Raw genomic sequence first — 13,284 nt, forward strand, 5'->3', positions numbered from 1 at the left:
CCTCAATAAATATTTTCAGAGAATCTATTATGAGCAAGGAATTGGACTATGTAGAATAAAAGCTGATTAAAATACTGTGTTCTCTGGGAATTTACAATCTTGTGTGTAGAACAGGAATATACACCTCAAGAAATAATGTGGTGGTAAAGACACTATAGAAGGATAAATCAAATGCAAAGATTTACTCTACTAAGAGGATTCAAGGAGGAACTATATAAATTATGACTGGAAGTCTTAAGTATCTTTTTAAAATTTTATTTTAATTCCAGTATATTTAACATACAGGGTTGTATTAGTTTCAGGTGCACAGTATACTGATTCAACAATTCCATACATCACCCAGTGCTCATCATGACAAGTGCACTCCTTAATCCCCATCAACTATTTCATCCATCCCCTACCTACCTACCTCCCCTCTGGTAACCATCAGTTTGTTCTCTATAGTTAAGAGCCTGTTTCTGGCTTGTCTGTCTCTCTCTCTCTCTCTCTCTGCCTCTCACTTTCTCTCTTTTTTTGCCTTTGTTCACTTGTTTCTTAAATTCCACATAAGAGAGAAATCATATGGTGTTTTTCTCTAGTTCTCTCCATGTCATTGTAAATGGCAAGACTGCACAATTTTTTATGGCTGAATAACATTCCTACACACACACACACACACACACACACACACACACACACACACATTTATATATATATCACATCTTCTTTATCCATTCCTCTATCGATGAACACTTGGGCTACTTCCGTAATTTGGCTACTGTAAATAATGCTACTATAAACATAGGGGTGTTGAACTGGAAGTCTTTGGCAGGCCATTGACAGGTGAGAATGGGAAGGAGAGAAAGAAGTCATTAGGTGAGAAAACACGTGGAGACTAGAAAGCACAGGTATGCCAAAGGCTGAGCAGGCCACCACGGAGCACAGACTGCTGGGATGAGATGTGTGTGCTTCACAGGGAATGTGAGCAGCTAGATAGAATGGGGAGGATGGGTAAAGGGAGACAGAGACAGCAAGAATAGACTTGGAGTGAAAGGAGCATGCAAAGAATTTGTACTTCCTCTTTATGCTATGGAGATCCACCAACAAAATTTTAGTAGGTCGTGAAGGAATAATCCAGGAATGTTTTTGTCTGACTTGAAATACAATGAAACTTCCCTTTCATTCTTTCCTATTTGATGTTTTCTGAAAAGAAATCTGTAAGGAATTTAGAAATATTCCATAATAAATTTTCTAAAAAACAAACAGTAGAAAACATATGTCCAAGTATTTACATTCTAATTTATATTCTAAGTGCAGAGAAGGGCCACTGACTTGTTTTCCATTAGCTTCCCCATGAAAGCTCCCTTGTGTCTCCATCTTTTTTTTTAGAGAGAGAGAGAGAAAGAGTGTGCATACACAAGCAGGCGAGAGGGGTGCAGGGAGAGAGAGAGAGAATCTCAAGCATGTTCATGCTCAGCCTGACACAGGGCTTGATCCCACAACGACCCTGGGATCATAACCTGAGTCAAAATGTAGAGTGGCTTCTTCAACAGACTGAGCCACCCAGGCACCCACCTTGGGTCTCAATCTTATGCTGAAATGAACTGGCTTCTCTCCAAGTAAGGACACAAGTCAGGCTCCTAATCCACCCATCACTGATTGTCAGTGGTGTCTCCTCATGTTGAGATTGTTTCTGTCAATCAGAAACCAAGACTAGCTGAGCTACAGGTACTTGCTGGAGAATTGCGAACTGACTGGCACTGGGAACTTGCCAGGAATACTAATATTTGAAAGTGATAGTTTAATAGGAAACCATTCATTTAAATTATACAAGTCCTATTATATTAAATTGGAATTCAAATAGAGGATTCCTAGACAGCATTATCTCCGGTCTACAGAGAATTCCATCATTGAAATGAGGTGTAGTATTGTGCCTTCTACCATTGAGAGTGTGGAAATAAGAATTATTCACTTTAAAAATATTTCTGCATCTTCTTTTATGTAAGTAGAAAAGAAAAACACAGTCAAAGATACTGGACACTATGTTTTACCACTTCTTTATATTTGGCCTGCTAAGATAAATTTTATATTCTTTTACTTTCAAAGTAAGGTTTATATGCTCTTCTGTCAGAAACTAAATCCTGGACCATTTATTACAAAGGGAATACTGTGCTGAATTTAGGAAGCTCAGAGTCAAATTAATGGCCCAATGATAAGATTCTATTGCATTCAGACATCTGGTATGATCACTTCCTTCCTATAAACCATCTCTGCACTATTTTAAAATTCAATTTGATTTAACAAACATTTACTGAGTATCTACCATATACCAAGCACTAGGCTAGACATTTGGGATGCAGATATAAATATCTTATCTGGCACTTAAAAAGATATGAAAGCTACCACAAGTCCAGTAAATGGAAGAACGTACATCATAAATAAATATGTCCACATGCATAATACACATTCAATTTTCTAGGAGAAAAGTATCTAATTTGGCCTTTCTTTTTCTTTTTTTCCCCTCAATATACAAGTATAGATATATTGAGTTGATAAATCATGTAAAGCTCTATATAAAGAAAAACTGTGATTGCTTTCAGCCTTCCTGGTCCAGATATTTCTGCAGGGATGTGTGTTAGCTTGGTCTATTGACTCCAGAGAAGGGACTGGACAGGGATGGGATCTAAAGGTCCTTGGGTGTCAAGGTTCATCCAAAATTCAGGAAATGACATCAAAAATGGGCAGTGGGATTAATAACAGTTGCGCTGGTACTGAGAGCTCTGAGACACGCACGGAGGGCAATTCATCCTAAGGCAGAGCCTAGCCGGGGACAGGAGAGGACAGACTGGAGCACGGGACAGAGCCCAGGACAGGGCTTGGGTAACCTCTAAAGACTGAGCTCCACATAATTAGCTCCAGTCTCGACTGGTTTTAGGTTCAGCCCCTTGAACTGTAATTCTTATTCCAGGAATACCTTAAAAGAAATCAGAGCTCCTAATAATGACATATACAAAATCCATAATTTCCAAAAAGAAGCTGATAGTATCTTTATTTATTTGTTTGTTTAGATTTCAGCTTTTCGATGTTTATTTATTTATTTATTTTATTTATTTTTAAGAGTCCAGCTTTTTATTGAACAGGTTACGGAAGAGGTTTAGTCAAAAAGCCCAAAGCCCATGTCATCATCAGACTGCTCAGATTCCTCTTTCTTTGCCTGCACTTTCTTCTCAGCGGGGACAGCAGTGGTGAAGGGGGCAGGCCCCCTCCCTGGTGCAGCACAGGCTGCCACCCGGCTGGGTCCACCAGCTCCTACATTGCAGGCGAGGCTCCCGATGTGGATGTGGACGTTGGCCAGGGCCTTCGCAAACAAACTCGGCCAGAAATGTCGAACATTTACACCAGCTGCTTTAATGAAGGCATTGATCTTATCCTCTGGGACCTCAGGGTGGTGCAGGATGAGGGCCAAGTAGATGCAGGTAAGCTCCGAGAAGAGACGGAGGCCATGGTGTGGTCAAGTGCGGAGCTGGCGCTGCAGGGTGCGGGAGCCGTGCTAGTGATCGGATGAAGTGAGGGCCTCACCCCAAGGCAGCCTTAGCTTTCTCGGAAGGACCAGCACCTTAGCGGCAGCTGAGGAAAGCCACGGTGTCTTTTTAGGTGAGCCGAATAGACATTTGTGTATTCTCTTGATTTCTCTCCATTATAAAATATACAACTTAGCAGAAGCAATATTTTGCCAAGATTTTATAGCTGGCAACTTCAGATCAATGGCTTAGAAGGCATACATTCTCAATTTTACAGTGCCTTTTTCTTCTCCAGCAATTACCTGTATTTTGGGGACTTTCACATTGGTGAAGCCTGGGACATATCAGAGAAAAGATAAAAGGAGAGGTTTTATAATGAGTATTGAAGGGTCCTAGAAGAGCGCTTTTGTTCTTCTTCCAGAAATAGTCATATACTTGAAATTATAGAGTCATTCTAGTGCATTCGTGGACCAATGCTGTAAAATACTGCTTTGCCAGTTTTCACTACACAGAATCTGGAAACTAAAGGTCAGTTTTCCCCACCAGCTTGCTCACAGATGTATGTCTATACCACCAAACTGGGATGTCACTGAGGCCATCAATGCCCTACCTATCTAGGGATTCTGATTGGCTTACATATAGGTAACTACATGTGAGATTTTCCAGTTTCAGAGTTTACTTTTGCATCTCATTCATGCCGTGTTTTACCCCTTCTTCCTACTGAAATTCCATCCACTGTGCTTCATTACGACTGGATCATGAACAAGCCATGCTCTCTGAAACTAAGTTCCACAGGGTCTACCATGTCAAGCTGAACAGCAAGGACAGCAAGCACTACAGGAAGCAGAAGAAGAGAAATGGCCACCACTGCCACCACTTGTGTTCCCCTAAGTCCTAGTCACAGGGGTTACAATGACCAAAAAATAGCATCCCGAGTTCCACATTTCTCTGAGCCAGCCAGTACCATTGCCACATGGGCCCACCTGCCCCCCAGCAGAGAGACCCCCCCCCTTCCCGTACCCTTTCAGGGCTGCCTTTCCGATGAGGAGCACATTCAGACGTACAGGAGGCAGGTGGGGTTCTGGGCTGTGTGGTCTCAAGGTCTGAGAAAGGAGAAGTTGAAGGAGTTCATAGTTCATTGAAGGGCAGGCAGGGAGGCCTTTCACCTTTTAATTTTAACACACCACTGTCAAAATCACTGCCACTAGGGTGCTGCCTATTGTGTGATTTCCCTTTAAATCAATCCGTTATGAAAAATACGGAAATGTATCCCTAAAGGAGTCAAAGAGCTTCATGGGGCTGTTATACTTATTTTTAAAGTTTGCCAAATACAAAACGTTTAAAATAACTTGTTCGTGCATGGATCACCAAGAATGTAAACTATTATAAGTCATGGCTTGAAATTAAGTACTTTCCAATTTATAACCACACTTGCAGGTTTTAAGCATAAATATTGCCAGTTGATTTGGAAACTCAGTAAAGAAGAGCATTCCAGATGATTGCTTTTAGGAAGGTGTAGAATGAGTGCAGCTTCTGTCTGGTGTAGTTTCCACAGCTCTGCTTTGTCTCCATCATGGGCCCTCCTCCCATTCTTGCAACCTGCAGAGCCACGAAGGCAGCCCAAGCATCTTCCGCTCACAGGTCTGTGCCCTGTGACTATTCTGTCAAATTATCTGCCTGGTAAACAAAGTATTTGAACCTGTAGCAGGGGATTACGTGTGTGTGTGTTCCCCATAGCCAGAAATCCTCAGAACAGGATGCTCAGATCAAAAGATAAGGAAAGTCAGACCTTGAAAGGAAAATAGTCTAATTACCTGTTTTTCAGGAGTCCATGAGAAATTTATTAACAATCAATTGGCCATTACAGAGAATGGACATAATGGTTAACAAGATGGAAGAAATGGTCTCTGCACTAACACAGCTTTTAATGAAAGGACAAAATGCAGAGCTGACTTAAGACTTCTGACAGTATAATATAATGTTGGTAGCCATCAAAATGCACTAGGAAAGCTAATTAGCAGGTAACTCTGCAACCATAAAAACATTTTTTTCTTAAATGGGAAACACCAGAACCATTCAGACCTTTAGTGTATTGAAAAGGAATCTACAACTGAATACCTAAACATCTTTTTAATTAAAGAAACATTTACACACAGTGAAATGCAAAGATCTTACGTATACAATTCAATGACTTTTAATAAATGTATACACTGCATTAGCCAACAACCCAGAGGAGATCCAGAAACTTCCACCATTCCAGAAAGTTCTCACTTGCCACATTCTACTCAACTTCGTTTCCACCTCCCCCAGCCATAAGGAACTGCCATTTTGATTTCTATCACAATAAGAGTCCTTGAACTTCAAATAAACATATTATAAAAGTAAGAACTTCCATGTTTCCTTCTAGAAGTTTACATCTGGCTTCTTTCCCTCCATATAATATTTCTGAAGTTCACTCACATTATTCAATGTATCCATAGTTTATGCTCTCTCTATTCTTCTCTCCTTCTTCCCTCGAAGGACATTTGGGTTGTGTCCAGTTTGGGAATATTATGAAAAAAGTCACTAGAAAAACTGTGAATAAGTTTTTGTTTGACATATATTTTCATTTTTATTGTGTAAATACCAAGAAGTGGAATTCTGGAGCGGAGTACATATATGTTTACATTTCCTAGAAACTGACAGTTTTTTCTAAGCGTTTGTACTGTCTTACATTCTGCCAACAACGTGTGAGTGCACCAGCTGCTCCACATCTCACCACCATTTGCGATGTCTGTCTTCTAGCATTAGCTATTCTGAAGAGCAGAAAATAGGATTTCATTGTGATCTTAGCTTCCATTTTCCTGATGAACAATAACTGAGAATATTTTTCATATGTTTACTGTTACTTGCATATGTCTTGTGTGAGTATCTCTTCAAGTCCTTTGCCCATTTTATTTTTATCTTTTAGAGAGAAACAAAGCACAGAAGGGGGGGGTGAGAAGGGCAGAGAGAGAGAGAGAAAGAGAGAGAGAGAGAGAGAGAGAGAGAGAATCTTAAGTAGGCTCCACACTCAATGCAGAGACTGTCATGGGGCTCGATCCCACAATCCTGGGATCATGACCCAATCTGAAATCAAGTCAGACACTCAACCAACTAAGCCAACCAGGTACCACTTTTAAATTGCACTATTTGTCTTTCAATTATCGGCTTATATTAGTTCTTAAAATATTCTAAGTACAAGTCCCTTGTCAGGAAGATATAAGGGAAATATTTTCTGCAGTGTGTGTCTTGCCTTTTCAGTTGCAAAATTTGTCTTTTGATAAACAGAATTTTTTTCATATGATGAACTACCATTTATCAGTTTTTTTCTTTCAGGTTTTTGCCTCTGTATATTGTCTTTACCTCTTTCAAGGTCACAATGCTATTCTCCCATGTTTTCTTCTAGAAAGCTACAAGTTCAGCTTTTATGTTTATGTCTATGATCAACTTCAAATTAATTTTTTTGAATGGAGTGAAATAGGGGTCAAAAGTCTTATTTTCCCCTATGTCGATCCAGTGTTCCAATACCATTTGTGGAAAAGATTTTCTTTAGTCCCTTGAATTGCCTTCATGCCTTGGTCAAAAATTAATGGACCAGCAACATGTGAATCTATCATGTACTTTTTATTCCTTTAATCTGTGTGTCTATTTTTATGCCAAGCCACACTGCCCTGATTACTATAGGTTTATAGCAAATTTTAAAGTCAGGTAGGTTGAGTCTTCCAACTTTGTTCTTCTTGACCATCACTGCTATGGATGGGTCCTTTACATCCTATGGATGCTATATATGGGTCCTTTACATTCTATTTACATTTTGGCTTATCAATTTGTTTTTTTTTTTAATTTTTTTTTCAACATTTATTTATTTTTGGGACAGAGAGAGACAGAGCATGAACCGGGGAGGGGCAGAGAGAGAGGGAGACACAGAATTGGAAACAGGCTCCAGGCTCTGAGCCATCAGCCCAGAGCCCGACGCGGGGCTCGAACTCACGGACCGCGAGATCGTGACCTGGCTGAAGTCGGACGCTTAACCTACTGCGCCACCCAGGCGCCCCAGCTTATCAATTTGTTTTTAAAAAATTAAGATTTTTTTTAATTGAGATTGTGTTGAATCTGCATTTTTCAGGTTTTTAGTATATTGTTTTATAAGTAACAGTCATGTTGATTTGGCTTAAAGTGTTAACTATTTTACACCCTTACTAATCATCTTTTTGTCTGATTTTCCTTCTGATTACGAAGAGTTGTTAAAATTGCTGATTGTGAGGGACGCCTGGATGGCTTAGTCGGTTAAGTGTCCGACTTCAGCTCAGGTCACGTCAGCTGTGCTGACAGCTTAGAGCCTGGAGCTTGCTTCGGATTCTGTGTCTCCCTCTCTCTCTACCCACCCCCCACTCATGCTCTGTCTCTTTCTTCCAAAAATAAATAAACATTAAAAAATTTTTTTTTAATTGCTGATTGTGAATTTACCCATTTTTCCCTCTAGGGCTGTTGGTTTGCTTCATATATCTTCAAACTCTTAATAACGGAATGCACATTCAGATTTTTTTGCATGGACTCTTTTATCATTTTAAAAACATTTCCCTTTGTAAATGGCGATACTCTTTCTCTGATTTCTATTTTGTCTAATATTCATAGCATGTTTGATGTTTGTTGTTGGCACAGTACATGTCTCTATCTTTGATATTTTTAAAATTGTTTTCACTGTATTGCAATATAATTGGTATACAGCATTGTACAGGTTTAAGGTGCAAAGCATAATACCTTGACCTGATATGTTGTAAATGATTATCACAATAAGTTTAGTTAACATCCATCATCTCATATAGATGCCCACACATACACGATGTTTCTTTTTCTTATGATGAGAACTTTTAGGATTTACTCTCTTAGTAGCTTTCAAATACACCATAGAGCAGTATGGTGAATTTATACATACATTTAAATTTTTTTTCTTTGAGTGTGGTTGGCACACAGCGTTACATTAGTTTCAGGTGTCCAACATAATGATTCAACATCTCTACATGTTACGCTGTTATGCCAGGCTCACCACAAATGTAGCTACCATCTGTCACCGTAGAACACTATTACACTATCACTGACTGTATTCCTTAGGCTGTGCTTTTTATTCCTATGAGTTATTCATTCCATAACTGGACACTTGTACCTCTCATTCCCCTTCACCCATTTTGCCCAACCCCCTCCCCCAACCCTCTGGCAACCACCAGTTTGTTCTCTGTATCTACAGCTCTGATTCTTCTTTTTAATTGTTTGTTTATTCATTTGTTTTGTTTTTAAATTCCGTATGAGTGAAATCACACAGCATTTGTCTTGTCTTTCTCGGTCTGACTTATTTCACCTAGCAGAATACTCTCTAGGTCCAACCATGTTGTCGCAAAAGGCAAGATCTCATCTTGTTTTTTATGGCTGCATAAATTCCACGTGTGTGTGTGTGTGTGTGTGTGTGTGTGTGTGTGTGTGTACATCTTCTTTATCGATCCATGTATCTCTCTTTATTTTTTTTAACTAAGCTCTATACCCAAAATATGGGGCTCAAATTCATGACCCCAAGATCAAGAGTCACATGCTCTCTTGACTAAGCCAGCCAGGCCCCTCTCCTTTCTTTGATTTTTAATTGTGTATATCAGGATTTTGATTTTTTTTAATCCAGTCTAACAATATATAGCTTTTAATTGGAATGTTTATAATTATTGGTTTTCTAGGATTTTCTATAGCATCATGATATATCTGCTAATTTGTCAGTTATTATTTTTATACAATTATTTCTTCTCTTTTACTTTCTTTAGAGTCACTTTATTTTATTCTCTCTGCTGGTTCAAAGCTACACCTCTTCGAGCTATCGTGCATAGTTTTTGTAGGGATAATAAACACATCCTTTATTTATTGCAGTCTACTTAAAAAATTAATATTGTACTACTTCATGTAAAATATGAGAATCTTATAGCAATATGATTCATTTATTCATACATTTTCTTGTCCATATGTTTTACATCTTATGTGATATAATACACATAATGCAATGCCATGATTTTTATATTTGTTGTCTTTTAAAGAAATAAATTAAAATATTTATCCAAATATTTATCATTTCTGATACTATTCTATGCTATTTATGGATCCGATTTTCTGTCTGTTATCATTTCTCTCAAGCTTGAAGGGTTTCCTTTGGCATTTCTTGTAGTGCAGTTCTGCTGGCAACAGATGCTTTAGATCTGGTTTATCTGAAAATTGTCTTTATGTTATCATGACTTTTGAAGGACATTTTTAACTTAGTGCAGCATACTAACTTACCACATGACTTTTTTCTCTTCCAAAAATTTAAAGATGACATCCATTGTCTTTCTGGCCTCCGCTGTTACTGATGAAATATTAGCCATAATTCATATAGTATACATATATTCCCTATATGTAACGTATCTTTTTGTTTTTTCTGACAACTTTGAAAACTTTATCTAAGGTAATCAATAGTCTATAACATGTGGCTCTCTTTATATTTGTTTTTCTTGGGGTTTACAGATTTCTTGAATCTGTTAAGTTGACTTTTCTTCATGACATTGGGAAATCTTCTATCATTACTTCTTCAAATACTCCTTTTTTCCATTCTCTTCTCGTCTATCAATTTTATATTGCTCCACATGTCACAAAGGTTCTGTTCATTTTCTTATAACACTTTATCCCTTTCCTTAAGGTTTTACGGTTTTTATTGGCTTCTCTTTAAGTTCACTGGTTCTTTTCTATAATGAGCAATCTGCTGGTAAACCCATTACAGGAATTTTTCATTTCCAATATATTACTTTTAAGTTTCAACATTTCTGTTTGGTTCTTCTTTCACTTTCAGTGTCTCTGCTGAGTCCCCCTCTCTATTCAAGCATCATTTATATGGTTTCCTTTAAATTCCTGAACATATTTATAATAGAGTTCTTAAGTCCTTGTCTGTTCATTCCAACACCTTGATCAGCCGGCAGTGTGTTTCTGTTGTCTACATTTCCTCTAAACTCTGCATCACTTTTTTACTTATTGCACTGGTTCTTTGAATATCAAATATATTTATTTATTTTTTTATTCTGGGCATCATGGAATCAAGTCATGGGGAATCTGAATTGCACTTTCCTCCTTTAAAGAGCATTGGTATTTGTTACACTAATGGCAGAATCTCTGTCGTGCATGGTTTTATGCTGTATATAGTAGATCTGCTTTGTTTCATTCTCCAGCTCTAGCACGTGACCCTTAATTTAGAGTGTAATGACTCTTCCTCCATGGCTTACACCATGGCTTTTGGTGTAGCAACTGCCTGAAGGGTGGTCGGGGAGGCTTCTTTACTCTGTTCCGCCGGAAATCCCATGCCTCCCAGGACTGCAGAACTTCACCTCTATGTTCATCTGTTGGTCCTGCAACAGAGTTTCTGAGGTGGGCTTCACAGAGCCTCCCTCTGAGCATGCGTGGCCCAGCCCACAGCCAGTGTCTTGAGACATAACCACACCAACTCCTTAGTCTCTCTGTCTCTCCCTCTATTCTACTCCACAAATTTGTCCTGACCCCCATTACCTGCCTCCTCATATCAGCAAGACCACTGCCATCTGGGTAGGCTTCAAACCCTGTTTCACCTTCAGAAAGTACTCTACAGTGTCTCTCTTCTCTCGAGGTCACAGTCCTGCACTGAGTGGTTAGACACCATCTGAAAGCATTGCTTCATCTGTTTTGTCCAGAGGTCTGTTGTTTATGTCAAAAAAGTAATTCAATACCAGTCATTTCATCTGCCAGAAGCAGAAGTCTACAAGTAATTAAAGCAGGATTTTAAAAATAATAAAGTGAACTTTATTCAAGGACATATCCTAAGCCCATGTTAACTTACCTTAATCCTTTCCAGAAAACAAACAAAGAAAAAGACTTAAATTCCCTTGTTTTGGATTTCTAAATGGGAAAATAGCTTTATATAAATACATTTCATCTCAACGTTAAAGATGACCATATATTATATGATTTCAGAAAAGATGATGAATGTTAATACCACACAAGCTATGTCACATAAAGGATATAATGACTCATCTTCCTTTCTAGGGAGAGAGGCCAGTCATCACCCACAAGGCACAGCCCACAGAGGGAGAGCTGGCAACACTCGACTGCCCAGAGGGTCAGCACGGTGAGTGACTGACGTGGTCACCATCAATAACACTCGTCCACTTACACTTCTATGCATCGCCACAAACCTGCCCAGGGCTAAAATTAATTTTGTAGAAAACCAGATGCTCAAAACTACAAACCTCTTTCTGTTCAATTACAAACTAGTAATTACATATATTCAGAAAATACACTAAAAATATGTCTTCGGTATATAATTCTCTATCCAATACTGTTCTGACAGGTTCATCAGCTGAAATACACTTATTCTTTAATAACAAACTTCTATTCAATAGTCTTTATCCTTGATTTTCAAAAGTAGTTAGTTTGGGGCAGTTTCTGAAAAGGGCATCCTATACATCATTATTAAAATTGAAACTCAGTGATCAATAAAATTTAACTACTACTAACAATTAAATTATACAAATCAAAAGAAAAAATATACAAGTCAAAGATCAAAGGAATACAATCTTATGTGGTAAAAGGATGGAGTACTAGGAAGAATAAAATTCAGAAAAACAGTGAGAAAATATGCATTTATATATATCTATATAGCATAGAAATATTAGTTGAATTCTAAAAAGAGTGAAAATAATTGTTTTACTGTGATGTTTGACCTAAATCAAAACTGAAGAAAGCATTGAAAATTGCCATTCTCATTAATTTAAGCATGACTGCTTAGAATTATAAATTCCTAGCCTTTTAATTTTAACTTTCCTTAGCACTCTGCCTGAAATACATAGATGAACTAATAAATTGGGAAATATGCCAACCTAATACACACAGCAAAAAAGCATGATTTTAATAGACAAAACTGAATATGTAGGTATGCAAAATTAATATGAAGCATATGCATACTTCATAGTACATCATCTCTCACTTTTATAAATGGTCATTAGGACAGAGCTTGAGGTCATCAGAAGTACAACTACTGCTTTATTTCCAGTTTTCTCTTGTTAAGTCTAGTGATGTTGCCTAGCAATGTAGAGCTTTGTTACCACTCTAAAATACTTCTCAATTACTAACTTAAAAAATAAAAATCACAACTGACATAATAGACCTATACCAGTAACCTTCCATGCTCTTCAATCTGAATTTTTTTCCTACATGTCCAACCTATCGGGTCCTATTTAAACCCAGGAAAAAGATACCCTGAGTTTCTACACCACTAAGTTATAGCCTTGAAGAGTTTTTTTTTTGTTTTTTTGTTTTTTTTTTTCAAATGGGATGCAATTTGGTCTCGGAGTAACAGATGAGTGCTCACTGGGTGTACGTGTACAAGTTGTCTCGGGAAAAACAGTTTAGGGCTTCTTAGTTTTGCTTTGTTTTGTTTTGTTTTTCATTCCTCACACAGATAAAGAGGTCATGTGACTACCATCCTCCAGCCACCTGTATCACATAAATTCCAGGTTTATTTATAATAGGTGGTCAAGATATACAAAGAATACCCTGTTAAAAAAATTCTTAGATATGAACTTGTTAGATAATCTATCTGTTACTAAATCTCTTTGAAATATTTACAGGATGTCTAGTGGAGGTCAGTACTTGGCCCTGCTGTCCTTGAGAAGGGCAGGAGAAAGCTAGGACCACTGTTAACTCCTTCCTTCCCAACTAGGGCACTACTGGA

The 13,284-nt window shown here is 38.1% G+C and overlaps 1 protein-coding gene and 1 pseudogene across 4 annotated transcripts in view; both read right to left on the reverse strand.

The window, feature by feature from the left end:
- NKAIN3 (sodium/potassium transporting ATPase interacting 3) overlaps positions 1-13,284 on the reverse strand; it is a 611,410-nt gene that overhangs the window by 568,446 nt on the left and 29,680 nt on the right. The gene's annotated exons all lie outside the window — the stretch shown is intronic.
- LOC112859349 (large ribosomal subunit protein P1 pseudogene) lies at positions 1,916-10,976 on the reverse strand (annotated as a pseudogene).

This window comes from Puma concolor, chromosome F2 (genome assembly GCF_028749965.1).
Source record: "Puma concolor isolate L17-30 chromosome F2, mPumCon1.1.hap2, whole genome shotgun sequence".
Taxonomy (NCBI): Eukaryota; Metazoa; Chordata; class Mammalia; order Carnivora; family Felidae; genus Puma; species Puma concolor.